The sequence below is a fragment of the Triturus cristatus genome, chromosome 1_1 (genome assembly GCF_964204655.1).
Source record: "Triturus cristatus chromosome 1_1, aTriCri1.1, whole genome shotgun sequence".
In the NCBI taxonomy this organism is placed as follows: domain Eukaryota; kingdom Metazoa; phylum Chordata; class Amphibia; order Caudata; family Salamandridae; genus Triturus; species Triturus cristatus.
Genome location: NC_140579.1, coordinates 662,074,914 through 662,092,009, shown reverse-complemented (window position 1 = coordinate 662,092,009; position 17,096 = coordinate 662,074,914).

Genomic DNA, 17,096 nt, shown 5'->3' with positions numbered 1-17,096 from the left:
CTGAAACACTACCCACAACACAACCCCCTACACTACCAAAACACCACTGGAGTACCCTAAACCCTAAAACACTACCCCCAGCACGACACCCTACACTACACAAACACCACTGCTCTACCCTAAACCCTAAAACACTACCCCCAGCACGACCCCCTACATTACACAAACACCACTGCACTGCCCTAAACCCTAAAACACTACCCCCAGCACGACCCCCTACACTACCCATACATCACTGCACTACCCTAAACCCTAAAACACTACCCCAGCACGACCCGCTGCACTACACAAACACCAATGCACTATCCTAAACCCTAAAACACTACCCCCAGCACGACCCCCTACACCAGCCAAACACCACTGCACAACTCTAAACCCTAAAACACGACCCCCTACACTACACAAACACCACTGCACTACCCTAAACCTTACAACACTACCCCCAGCAGTACCCCCTACACTACCCAAACACCACTGCGCTACCCTAAACGCTAAAACACTACTCCCAGCAGTACCCCCTACACTACCCAAACACCACTGCACTACCCTAAACACTAAACCACTACCCCCAGCACGACCCCCTACACTACCCAAACACCACTGCACTGCCCTAAACTCTACCCCCAGCACGACACCCTACACTACCCAAACACCACTGCACTGCCCTAAACCCTAAAACACTACCCCCAGCATGACCCCCTACACTACCGAAACACCACTGCACTACCCTAAACCCTAAATCTACCCTCAGCACGACCCCCACCTTACTCAAAAACCCCTGCAGTACCCTAAACCCTAAAACACTACCCCAGCACCACCCCCTACACTACCCAAACACCACTGCACTACCCTAAACCCTAAATCTACACCAGCACGACCCCTTCACTACTCAAACACAACTGCACTACCCTTAACCCTGAAACACTACCCACAGCACAACCCCCTACACTACCAAAACACCACTGGACTACCCTAAACCCTAAAACACTACCCACAGCACGACCCCCTACACTAAACAAACACCACTGCTCTACCCTAAACCCTAAAACACTACCCCCAGCACGACCCCCTACACTACACAAACACCACTGCACTGCCCTAAACCCTAAAACACTACCCCTAGCACGACCCGCTACACTACACAAACACCAATGCACTACCCTAAACCCTAAAACACTACCCCCAGCACGACCCCCTACACCAGCCAAACACCACTGCACAACCCTAAACCCTAAAAACGACCCCCTACACTACACAAACACCACTGAACTACCCTAAACCCTAAAACACTACCCCTAGCATGACCCCCTACACTACACAAACACCACTGCACTACCCTAAACCCTAAAACACTACCCCCTACACTACCCAAAAACCACTGCACTACCCTAAACCCTAAAACACTACCCCCAGCATCACCCCCTACACTACCCAAACACCACTGCACCGCCCTAAACCCTAAAACACTACCCCCAGCGCATGACACCCTACACTACCGAAACACCACTGCACTACCCTAAATCTACCCTCAGCACGACCCCCTACCTTACTCAAAAACCACTGCAGTACCCTAAACCCTAAAACACTACCCCAGCACGACCCCCTACACTACCCAAACACCACTGCACTACCCTAAACCCTAAATCTACACCAGCACGACCCCTTCACTACTCAAACACGACTGCACTACCCTTAACCCTGAAACACTACCCACAGCACAACCCCCTACACTACCAAAACACCACTGGACTACACTAAACCCTAAAACACTACCCACAGCACGACCCCCTACACTACACAAACACCACTGCTCTACCCTAAACCCTAAAACACTACCCCCAGTACGACCCCCTACACTACCCAAACATCACTGCAGTACCCTAAACACTAAAACACTACCCCCATCACGACCCGCTACACTACACAAACACTAATGCACTACCCTAAACCCTAAAACACTACCCCCAGCATGACCCCCTGCACCAGCCAAACACCACTGCACAACCCTAAACCCTAAAACACGACCCCCTACACTACACAAACACCACTAAACTACCCTAAACCCTAAAACACTACCCCTAGCACGACCCCCTACACTACACAAACACCACTGCACTACCCTAAACCCTAAAACACTACCCCCTACACTACCCAAAAACCACTGCACTACCCTAAACCCTAAAACACTACCCCCAGCAGTACCCCTCAAACTACGCAAACACCACTGCACTACCCTAAACCTTACAACACTACCCCCAGCAGTACCCCCTACACTACCCAAACACCACTGCGCAACCCTAAACCCTAAAACACTACTCCCAGCAGTACCCCCTACACTACCCAAACACCACTGCACTGCCCTAAACTCTACCCCCAGCACGACACCCTACACTACCCAAACACCACTGCACTACCCTAAACCCTACAACACTCCCCCCAGCATGACTCCCTACACTCCCCAAACACCACTGCACTACCCTAAACCCTAAATCTACCCCCAGCACGACCCCCTACACTACCGGAACACCACTGCACTACCCTAACCCTAAATCTACCCTCAGCACGACCAACTACACTACTCAAAAACCACTGCAGTACCCTAAACCCTAAAACACTACCCCAGCACGACCCCCTACACTACCCAAACACCACTGCACTACCCTAAACGCTAAATCTACCCCAGCACGACCCCTACACTACTCAAACACGACCTCACTACCCTAAACTCTAAATCACTACCCCCAGCACGACCCCATACACTATACAAACACCACTGGACTACCCTAAACCCTAAAACACTACCCCCAGCACGACCCCCTACACTACACAAACACCACTGCTCTACCCTAAACCCTAAAACACTACCCCCAGCACGACCCCCTACACTTCACAAACACCACTGCACTGCCCTAAACCCTAAAACACTACCCCCAGCTCAATCCCTACACTAGATGAACACCACTGCACTGCCCTAAACCCTAAAACACTACCCCCAGCACGACCCCCTACACTACCCAACCATCACTGCACTACCCTAAACCCTAAAACACTACCCCCAGCACGACCCGCTACACTACACAAACACCAATGCACTACCCTAAACCTTAAAACACTACCCCCAGCATGACCCCCTACACCAGCCAAACACCACTGCACAACCCTAAACCCTAAAACACGACCCCCTAGACTACACAAACACCACTGAACTACCCTAAACCCTAAAACACTACCCCTAGCACGACCCCCTACACTACACAAACCCCACTGCACTACCCTAAACCCTAAAACACTACCCCCTAAACTACCCAAACACCACTGCACTACCCTAAACCTTACAACACTACCCCAGCAGTACCCCCTACACTACCCAAACACCACTGCACTACCCTAAACCCTAAAACACTACCCCCAGCAGTACCCCCTACACTACCCAAACACCACTGCACTACCCTAAACCCTAAACTACTACCCCCAGCATGACCCCCTACACTACCCAAACACCACTGCACTGCCCTAAACCCTAAAACACAACCCCAGCGCGACCCCCTACATTACCCAAACACCACTGCACTACCCTAAACCCTAAAATACTCCCCCCACCACGACTCCCTACACTATCCAAACACCACTGCACTACCCTAAACCCTAAATCTACCCCCAGCACGACCTTCAACACTACCGAAACACCACTGCACTACCCTAAAGCCTAAATCTACCCTCAGCACGACCCCCTACACTACCCAAACATAACTGCAGTACCCTAAACCCTAAAACACTTCCCCCAGCACGACCCCCTATACTACCCAAACACCACCGCACAACCCTAAACCCTAAAACACTACCCCAGCACGACCCCCTACACTACCCAAATACCACTGCACTGCCCTAAACCCTAAAACACTACCCCAGCAGTACCCCCTACACAACCCAAAAACCACTGCACTACCCTAAACCATAAACCACTACCCCCAGCACAACCCCCTACACTACCCAAACAACACTGCACTGCCGTAAACCCTAAAACACTACCCCCAGCATGACTCCCTACACTACCCAAACACCACTGCACTACCCTAAACCCTAAATCTACCCCCAGCACGACCCCCTACACTACCCATAACACCACTGCTCTACTCTAAACCCTAAATCTACCCTCAGCACGACCCCCTACACTACTCAAAAACCACTGCACTGCCCTAAACCCTAAAACACTACCCCAGCACGATCCCCTACACTACACAAACACCACCGCACTACCCTAAACCCTAAATCTACCTCAAGCATGACCCCCTACACTACACAAGCACCACTGCACTGCCCTAAAGCCTAAAACACTACCCCCAGCACGACCCGCTACACTACACAAGCACCAATGCACTACCCTAAACCCTAAAACACTACCCCCAGCACGACCCCCTACACCAGCCAAACACCACTGCACTACCCTAAACCCTAAAACACGACCCCCTACACTACCCAAATACCACTGCACTACCCTAAACCCTAAACCACTACCCCCAGCATGACCCCCTACACTACCCAAACACCACTGCACCGCCCTAAACCCTAAAACACTACCCCCAGCATGACCCCCTACACTACCGAAACACCACTGCACTACCCTAAACCCTAAATCTACCCTCAGCACGACCCCCTACCTTACTCAAAAACCACTGCAGTACCCTAAACCCTAAAACACTACCCCAGCACGACCCCCTACACTACCCAAACACCACTGCACTACCCTAAACCCTAAATCTACACCAGCACGACCCCTTCACTACTCAAACACGACTGCACTACCCTTAACCCTGAAACACTACCCACAGCAGAACCCCCTACACTACCAAAACACCACTGGACTACCCTAAACCCTAAAACACTACCCCCAGCGCGACCCCCTACACTACACAAACACCACTGCAATGCCCTAAACCCTAAAACACTACCCCCAGCACAACCCCTACACTAGATAAACACTACTGCACTGCCCTAAACCCTAAAACACTACCCCCAGTACGACCCCCTACACTACCCAAACATCACTGCACCACCCTAAACACTAAAACACCACCCCCATCACGACCCGCTACACTACACAAACACCAATTCACTACCCTAAACCCTAAAACACTACCCCCAGCACGACCCCCTACACCAGCCAAACACCTCTGCACTACCCTAAACCCTAAAACATGACCCCCTACACTACACAAACACCACTGAACTACCCTAAACCCTAAAACACTACCTCTAGCACGACCCCTTACACTACACAAACACCACTGCACTATCCTAAACCCTAAAACACTACCCACTACACTACCCAAAACCCACTGCACTACCCTAAACCCTAAAACACTACCCCCTGCACTACCCCTCAAACTACCCAAACACCACTGCACTACCCTAAACCTTACAACACTACCCCCAGCACGACCCCCTAAACTACCAAAACACCACTGCACTGCCCTAAACCCTAAAACACTACCCCAGTACGATCCCTACACTACACAAACACCACTGCACTACCCTAAACCCTATGTCTACCTCAAGCACAACCCCCTACACAACACAAACACCACTGCACTACCGTAAACCCTATATCTACCTCAAGCACAACCCCCTACACAACACAAACACCACTGCACTACCCTAAACCCTAAACCACTACCCCCAGCACGACCCCCTGCACTACCCAAACACCACTGCACTGCCCTAAACACTACCCCAGCAGTACCCCCTACACTACCCAAACACCACTGCACTACCCTAAAACACTACCCCCAGCAGTACCCCCTACACTACCCAAACACCACTGCACTACCCTAAACCCTAAACTACTACCCCCAGCATGACCCCCTACACTACCCAAACACCACTGCACTGCCCTAAACCCTAAAACACAACCCCAGCGCAACCCCCTACATTACCCAAACACCACTGCACTACCCTAAACCCTAAAATACTCCCCCCAGCACGACTCCCTACACTTTCCAAACACCACTGCACTACCCTAAACCCTAAATCTACCCCCAGCACGACCTTCTACACTACCGAAACACCACTGCACTACCCTAAAGCCTAAATCTACCCTCAGCACGACCCCCTACACTACCCAAACATAACTGCAGTACCCTAAACCCTAAAACACTTCCCCCAGCACGACCCCCTATACTACCCAAACACCACTGCACAACCCTAAAACAGTACCCCAGCACGACCCCCTACACTACCCAAATACCACTGCACTGTCCTAAACCCTAAAACACTACCCCCAGCAGTACCCCCTACATTACCCAAACACCACTGCACTACCCTAAACCCTAAAATACTCCCCCCAGCACGACTCCCTACACTATCCAAACACCACTGCACTACCCTAAACCCTAAATCTACCCCCAGCACGACCTTCTACACTACCGAAATACCACTGCACTACCCTAAAGCCTAAATCTACCCTCAGCACGACCCCCTACACTACCCAAACATAACTGCAGTACCCTAAACCCTAAAACACTTCCCCCAGCACGACTCCCTATACTACCCAAACACCACTGCACAACCCTAAACCCTAAAACACTACCCCAGCACGACCCCCTACACTACCCAAATACCACTGCACTGCCCTAAACCCTAAAACACTACCCCCAGCAGAACCCCCTACACAACCCAAATACCACTGCACTACCCTAAACCATAAACCACTACCCCCAGCACAACCCCCTACACTACCCAAACAACACTGCACTGCTGTAAACCCTAAAACACTACCCCCAGCATGACCCTCTACACTACCCAAACACCACTGCACTACCCTAAACCCTAAAACACTCCCCCCAGCATGACTCCCTACACTACCCAAACACCACTGCACTACCCTAAACCCTAAATCTACCCCCAGCACGACCCCCTACACTACCCATAACACCACTGCTCTACTCTAACCCCTAAATCTACCCTCAGCACGACCCCCTACACTACTCAAAAACCACTGCACTGCCCTAAACCCTAAAACACTACCCCAGCACGATCCCCTACACTACACAAACACCACCGCACTACCCTAAACCCTAAATCTACCTCAAGCATGACCCCCTACACTACACAAGCACCACTGCACTGCCCTAAACCCTAAAACACTACCCTCAGCATGACCCGCTACACTACACAAGCACCAATGCACTACCCTAAACCCTAAAACACTACCCCCAACACGACCCCCTACACCAGCCAAACACCACTGCACTACCCTAAACCCTAAAACACGACCCCCTACACTACCCAAATACCACTGCACTACCCTAAACCCTAAACCACTACCCCCAGCATGACCCCCTACACTACCCAAACACCACTGCACCGCCCTAAACCCTAAAACACTACCCCCAGCATGACCCCCTACACTACCGAAACACCACTGCACTACCCTAAACCCTAAATCTACCCTCAGCACGACCCCCTACCTTACTCAAAAACCACTGCAGTACCCTAAACCCTAAAACACTACCCCAGCACGACCCCCTACACTACCCAAACACTACTGCACTACCCTAAACCCTAAATCTACACCAGCACGACCCCTTCACTACTCAAACACGACTGCACTACCCTTAACCCTGAAAAACTACCCACAGCACAACCCACTACACTACCAAAACACCACTGGACTACCCTAAACCCTAAAACACTACCCCCAGCACGACCCCCTACACTACACAAACACCACTGCAATGCCCTAAACCCTAAAACACTACCCCCAGCACAACCCCTACACTAGATAAACACTACTGCACTGCCCTAAACCCTAAAACACTACCCCCAGTACGACCCCCTACACTACCCAAACATCACTGCACTACCCTAAACACTAAAACACCACCCCCATCACGACCCGCTACACTACACAAACACCAATTCACTACCCTAAACCCTAAAACACTACCCCCACCACAACCCCTACACTAGATAAACACTACTGCACTACCCTAAACCCTAAAACACTACCCCCAGCACGACCCCCTACACCAGCCAAACACCTCTGCACTACCCTAAACCCTAAAACACGACCCCCTACAGTACACAAACACCACTGAACTACCCTAAACCCTAAAACACTACCTCTAGCACGACCCCCTACACTACACAAACACCACTGCACTATCCTAAACCCTAAAACACTACCCATTACACTACCCAAAACCCACTGCACTACCCTAAACCCTAAAACACTACCCCCTGCAGTACCCCTCAAACTACCCAAACACCACTGCACTACCCTAAACCTTACAACACTACCCCCAGCACGACCCCCTAAACTACCAAAACACCACTGCACTGCCCTAAACCCTAAAACACTACCCCAGTACGATCCCTACACTACACAAACACCACTGCACTACCCTAAACCCTATATCTACCTCAAGCACAACCCCCTACACAACACAAACACCACTGCACTACCCTAAACCCTATATCTACCTCAAGCACAACCCCCTACACAACACAAAAACCACTGCACTACCCTAAACCCTAAACCACTACCCCCAGCACGACCCCCTGCACTACCCAAACACCACTGCACTGCCCTAAACACTACCCCCAGCACGACACCCTACACTACCCAAACACCACTGCACTACTCTAAACCCTACAACACTCCCCCCAGCATGACTCCCTACACTCCCCAAACACCACTGCACTACCCTAAACCCTAAATCTACCCCCAGCACGACCCCCTACACTACCGAAACACCACTGCACTACCCTAAACCCTAAATCTACCCTCAGCATGACCAACTACACTACGCAAAAACCACTGCAGTACCCTAAACCCTAAAACACTACCCAAGCACGACCCCTACACTACTCAAAAACGACTGCACTACCCTAAACTCTAAATCACTACCCCCAGCACGACCCCATACACTATACAAACACCACTGCACTACCCTAAACCCTGAAACACTACCCACAACACAACCCCCTACACTACCAAAACACCACTGGAGTACCCTAAACCCTAAAACACTACCCCCAGCACGACACCCTACACTACACAAACACCACTGCTCTACCCTAAACCCTAAAACACTACCCCCAGCACGACCCCCTACATTACACAAACACCACTGCACTGCCCTAAACCCTAAAACACTACCCCCAGCACGACCCCCTACACTACCCATACATCACTGCACTACCCTAAACCCTAAAACACTACGCCAGCACGACCCGCTGCACTACACAAACACCAATGCACTACCCTAAACCCTATAACACTACCCCCAGCACGACCCCCTACACCAGCCACACACCACTGCACAACCCTAAACCCTAAAACACGACCCCCTACACTACACAAACACCACTGAACTACCCTAAACCCTAAAACACTACCCCTAGCACGACCCCCTACACTACACAAACACCACTGCACTACCCTAAACCCTAAAACACTATCCCCTACACTACCCAAAAACCACTGCACTACCCTAAACCCTAAAACACTACCCCCAGCAGTACCCCTCAAACTACCCAAACACCACTGCACTACCCTAAACCTTACAACACTACCCCCAGCAGTACCCCCTACACTACCCAGACACCACTGTGCTACCCTAAACGCTAAAACACTACTCCCAGCAGTACCCCCTACACTACCCAAACACCACTGCACTACCCTAAACACTAAACCACTACCCCCAGCATGACCCCCTACACTACCCAAACACCACTGCACTGCCCTAAACTCTACCCCCAGCACGACACCCTACACTACCCAAACACCACTGCACTACCCTAAACCCTACAACACTCCCCCCAGCATGACTCCCTACACTCCCCAAATACCACTGCACTACCCTAAACCCTAAATATACCCCCAGCACGACCAACTACACTACTCAAAAACCACTGCAGTACCCTAAACCCTAAAACACTACCCCAGCACGACCCCCTACACTACCCAAACACCTCTGCACTACCCTAAACGCTAAATCTACCCCAGCACGACCCTTACACTACTCAAACACGACTGCACTACCCTAAACTCTAAATCACTACCCCCAGCACGACCCCATACACTATACAAACACCACTGCACTACCCTAAACCCTGAAACACTACCCACAGCACAACCCCCTACACTACCAAAACACCACTGGACTACCCTAAACCCTAAAACACTACCCCCAGCACGACACCCTACACTACACAAACACCACTGCTCTACCCTAAACCCTAAAACACTACCCCCAGCACGACCCCCTACACTACACAAACACCACTGCACTGCCCTAAACCCTAAAACACTACCCCCAGCTCAACCCCTACACCAGATAAACACCACTGCACTGCCCTAAACACTAAAACACTACCCCCAGCACGACCCCCTACACTACCCAAACATCACTGCACTACCCTAAACCCTAAAACACTACCCCCAGCACGACCCGCTACACTACACAAACACCAATGCACTACCCTAAACCCTAAAACACTACCTCCAGCACGACCCCCTACACCAGCCAAACACCACTGCACAACCCTAAACCCTAAAACACGACCCCCTACACTACACAAACACCACTGAACTACCCTAAACCCTAAAACACTACCCCTAGCACGACCCCCTACACTACACAAACCCCACTGCACTACCCTAAACCCTAAAACACTACCCCCTACACTACCCAAAAACCACTGCACTACCCTAAACCCTAAAACACTACCCCCAGCAGTACCCCTCAAACTACCCAAACACCACTGCACTACCCTAAACCTTACAACACTACCCCCAGCAGTACCCCCTACACTACCCAAACACCACTGCACTACCCTAAACCCTAAAACACTACCCCCAGCAGTACCCTCTACACTACCCAAACACCACTGCACTACCCAAAACCCTAAACTACTACCCCCAGCATGACCCCTACACTACCCAAACACCACTGCACTGCCCTAAACCCTAAAACACTACCCCAGCACGACCCCCTACATTACCCAAACACCACTGCACTACCCTAAACCCTAAAATACTCCCCCCAGCACGACTCCCTACACTATCCAAACACCACTGCACTACCCTAAACCCTAAATCTACCCCCAGCACGACCTTCTACACTACCGAAACACCACTGCACTACCCTAAAGCCTAAATCTACCCTCAGCACGATCCCCTACACTACCAAAACATCACTGCAGTACCCTAAACCCTAAAACACTACCCCCAGCACGACCCCCTATACTACCCAAACACCACTGCACAACCCTAAACTCTAAAACACTACCCCAGCACGACCCCCTACACTACCCAAATACCACTGCACTGCCCTAAACCCTAAAACACTACCCCCAGCAGTACCCCCTACACTACCCAAATACCACTGCACTACCCTAAACCATAAACCACTACCCCCAGCACAACCCCCTACACTACCCAAACAACACTGCACTGCCCTAAACCCTAAAACACTACCCCCAGCATGACCCGCTACACTACCCAAACACCACTGCATTACCCTAAACCCTAAAACACTCCGCCCAGCATGACTCCCTACACTACCCAAACACCACTGCACTACCCTAAACCCTAAATCTACCCCCAGCACGACCCCCTACACTACCCATAACACCACTGCTCTACTCTAAACCCTAAATCTACCCTCAGCACGACCCCCTACACTACTCAAAAACCACTGCACTGCCCTAAACCCTAAAACACTACCCCAGCACGATCCCCTACACTACACAAACACCACTGCACTACTCTAATCCCTAAATCTACCTCAAGCATGACCCCCTACACTACACAAGTACCACTGCACTGCCCTAAACCCTAACACACTACCCCCAGCACGACCCGCTACATTACACAAGCACCAATGCACTACCCTAAACCCTAAAACACTACCCCCAGCACGACCCCCTACACCAGCCAAACACCACTGCACTACCCTAAACCCTAAAACACGACCCCCTACACTACACAAACACCACTGAACTACCCTAAACCCTAAAACACTACCCCTAGCACGACCCCCTACACTACACAAACACCACTGCACTACCCTAAACCCTAAAACACTACCCCCTACACTACCCAAAAACCACTGCACTACCCTAAACCCTACACTACCCAAACACCACTGCACTACCCTAAACCCTAAACTACTACCCCCAGCATGACCCCCTACACTACCCAAACACCACTGCACTGCCCTAAACCCTAAAACACAACCCCAGCCCGACCCCCTACATTACCCAAACACCACTGCACTACCCTAAACCCTAAAATACTCCCCCCAGCACGACTCCCTACACTATCCAAACACCACTGCACTACCCTAAACCCTAAATCTACCCCCAGCACGACCTTCTACACTACCGAAATACCACTGCACTACCCTAAAGCCTAAATCTACCCTCAGCACGACCCCCTACACTACCCAAACATAACTGCAGTACCCTAAACCCTAAAACACTTCCCCCAGCACGACCCCCTATACTACCCAAACACCACTGCACAACCCTAAACCCTAAAACACTACCCCAGCACGACCCCCTACACTACCCAAATACCACTGCACTGCCCTAAACCCTAAAACACTACCCCCAGCAGAACCCCCTACACAACCCAAATACCACTGCACTACCCTAAACCATAAACCACTACCCCCAGCACAACCCCCTACACTACCCAAACAACACTGCACTGCCGTAAACCCTAAAACACTACCCCCAGCATGACCCTCTACACTACCCAAACACCACTGCACTACCCTAAACCCTAAAACACTCCCCCCAGCATGACTCCCTACACTACCCAAACACCACTGCACTACCCTAAACCCTAAATCTACCCCCAGCACGACCCCCTACACTACCCATAACACCACTGCTCTACTCTAACCCCTAAATCTACCCTCAGCACGACCCCCTACACTACTCAAAAACCACTGCACTGCCCTAAACCCTAAAACACTACCCCAGCACGATCCCCTACACTACACAAACACCACCGCACTACCCTAAACCCTAAATCTACCTCAAGCATGACCCCCTACACTACACAAGCACCACTGCACTGCCCTAAACCCTAAAACACTACCCCCAGCATGACCCGCTACACTACACAAGCACCAATGCACTACCCTAAACCCTAAAACACTACCCCCAACACGACCCCCTACACCAGCCAAACACCACTGCACTACCCTAAACCCTAAAACACGACCCCCTACACTACCCAAATACCACTGCACTACCCTAAACCCTAAACCACTACCCCCAGCATGACCCCCTACACTACCCAAACACCACTGCACCGCCCTAAACCCTAAAACACTACCCCCAGCATGACCCCCTACACTACCGAAACACCACTGCACTACCCTAAACCCTAAATCTACCCTCAGCACGACCCCCTACCTTACTCAAAAACCACTGCAGTACCCTAAACCCTAAAACACTACCCCAGCACGACCCCCTACACTACCCAAACACTACTGCACTACCCTAAACCCTAAATCTACACCAGCACGACCCCTTCACTACTCAAACACGACTGCACTACCCTTAACCCTGAAAAACTACCCACAGCACAACCCACTACACTACCAAAACACCACTGGACTACCCTAAACCCTAAAACACTACCCCCAGCACGACCCCCTACACTACACAAACACCACTGCAATGCCCTAAACCCTAAAACACTACCCCCAGCACAACCCCTACACTAGATAAACACTACTGCACTGCCCTAAACCCTAAAACACTACCCCCAGTACGACCCCCTACACTACCCAAACATCACTGCACTACCCTAAACACTAAAACACCACCCCCATCACGACCCGCTACACTACACAAACACCAATTCACTACCCTAAACCCTAAAACACTACCCCCACCACAACCCCTACACTAGATAAACACTACTGCACTACCCTAAACCCTAAAACACTACCCCCAGCACGACCCCCTACACCAGCCAAACACCTCTGCACTACCCTAAACCCTAAAACACGACCCCCTACAGTACACAAACACCACTGAACTACCCTAAACCCTAAAACACTACCTCTAGCACGACCCCCTACACTACACAAACACCACTGCACTATCCTAAACCCTAAAACACTACCCATTACACTACCCAAAACCCACTGCACTACCCTAAACCCTAAAACACTACCCCCTGCAGTACCCCTCAAACTACCCAAACACCACTGCACTACCCTAAACCTTACAACACTACCCCCAGCACGACCCCCTAAACTACCAAAACACCACTGCACTGCCCTAAACCCTAAAACACTACCCCAGTACGATCCCTACACTACACAAACACCACTGCACTACCCTAAACCCTATATCTACCTCAAGCACAACCCCCTACACAACACAAACACCACTGCACTACCCTAAACCCTATATCTACCTCAAGCACAACCCCCTACACAACACAAAAACCACTGCACTACCCTAAACCCTAAACCACTACCCCCAGCACGACCCCCTGCACTACCCAAACACCACTGCACTGCCCTAAACACTACCCCCAGCACGACACCCTACACTACCCAAACACCACTGCACTACTCTAAACCCTACAACACTCCCCCCAGCATGACTCCCTACACTCCCCAAACACCACTGCACTACCCTAAACCCTAAATCTACCCCCAGCACGACCCCCTACACTACCGAAACACCACTGCACTACCCTAAACCCTAAATCTACCCTCAGCATGACCAACTACACTACTCAAAAACCACTGCAGTACCCTAAACCCTAAAACACTACCCAAGCACGACCCCTACACTACTCAAAAACGACTGCACTACCCTAAACTCTAAATCACTACCCCCAGCACGACCCCATACACTATACAAACACCACTGCACTACCCTAAACCCTGAAACACTACCCACAACACAACCCCCTACACTACCAAAACACCACTGGAGTACCCTAAACCCTAAAACACTACCCCCAGCACGACACCCTACACTACACAAACACCACTGCTCTACCCTAAACCCTAAAACACTACCCCCAGCACGACCCCCTACATTACACAAACACCACTGCACTGCCCTAAACCCTAAAACACTACCCCCAGCACGACCCCCTACACTACCCATACATCACTGCACTACCCTAAACCCTAAAACACTACGCCAGCACGACCCGCTGCACTACACAAACACCAATGCACTACCCTAAACCCTATAACACTACCCCCAGCACGACCCCCTACACCAGCCACACACCACTGCACAACCCTAAACCCTAAAACACGACCCCCTACACTACACAAACACCACTGAACTACCCTAAACCCTAAAACACTACCCCTAGCACGACCCCCTACACTACACAAACACCACTGCACTACCCTAAACCCTAAAACACTATCCCCTACACTACCCAAAAACCACTGCACTACCCTAAACCCTAAAACACTACCCCCAGCAGTACCCCTCAAACTACCCAAACACCACTGCACTACCCTAAACCTTACAACACTACCCCCAGCAGTACCCCCTACACTACCCAAACACCACTGTGCTACCCTAAACGCTAAAACACTACTCCCAGCAGTACCCCCTACACTACCCAAACACCACTGCACTACCCTAAACACTAAACCACTACCCCCAGCATGACCCCCTACACTACCCAAACACCACTGCACTGCCCTAAACTCTACCCCCAGCACGACACCCTACACTACCCAAACACCACTGCACTACCCTAAACCCTACAACACTCCCCCCAGCATGACTCCCTACACTCCCCAAATACCACTGCACTACCCTAAACCCTAAATATACCCCCAGCACGACCAACTACACTACTCAAAAACCACTGCAGTACCCTAAACCCTAAAACACTACCCCAGCACGACCCCCTACACTACCCAAACACCTCTGCACTACCCTAAACGCTAAATCTACCCCAGCACGACCCTTACACTACTCAAACACGACTGCACTACCCTAAACTCTAAATCACTACCCCCAGCACGACCCCATACACTATACAAACACCACTGCACTACCCTAAACCCTGAAACACTACCCACAGCACAACCCCCTACACTACCAAAACACCACTGGACTACCCTAAACCCTAAAACACTACCCCCAGCACGACACCCTACACTACACAAACACCACTGCTCTACCCTAAACCCTAAAACACTACCCCCAGCACGACCCCCTACACTACACAAACACCACTGCACTGCCCTAAACCCTAAAACACTACCCCCAGCTCAACCCCTACACCAGATAAACACCACTGCACTGCCCTAAACACTAAAACACTACCCCCAGCACGACCCCCTACACTACCCAAACATCACTGCACTACCCTAAACCCTAAAACACTACCCCCAGCACGACCCGCTACACTACACAAACACCAATGCACTACCCTAAACCCTAAAACACTACCTCCAGCACGACCCCCTACACCAGCCAAACACCACTGCACTACCCTAAACCCTAAAACACTACCCCCTACACTACCCAAAAACCACTGCACTACCCTAAACCCTACACTACCCAAACACCACTGCACTACCCTAAACCCTAAACTACTACCCCCAGCATGACCCCCTACACTACCCAAACACCACTGCACTGCCCTAAACCCTAAAACACAACCCCAGCCCGACCCCCTACATTACCCAAACACCACTGCACTACCCTAAACCCTAAAATACTCCCCCCAGCACGACTCCCTACACTATCCAAACACCACTGCACTACCCTAAACCCTAAATCTACCCCCAGCACGACCTTCTACACTACCGAAATACCACTGCACTACCCTAAAGCCTAAATCTACCCTCAGCACGACCCCCTACACTACCCAAACATAACTGCAGTACCCTAAACCCTAAAACACTTCCCCCAGCACGACCCCCTATACTACCCAAACACCACTGCACAACCCTAAACCCTAAAACACTACCCCAGCACGACCCCCTACACTTCCCAAATACCACTGCACTGCCCTAAACCCTAAAACACTACCCCCAGCAGAACCCCCTACACAACCCAAATACCACTGC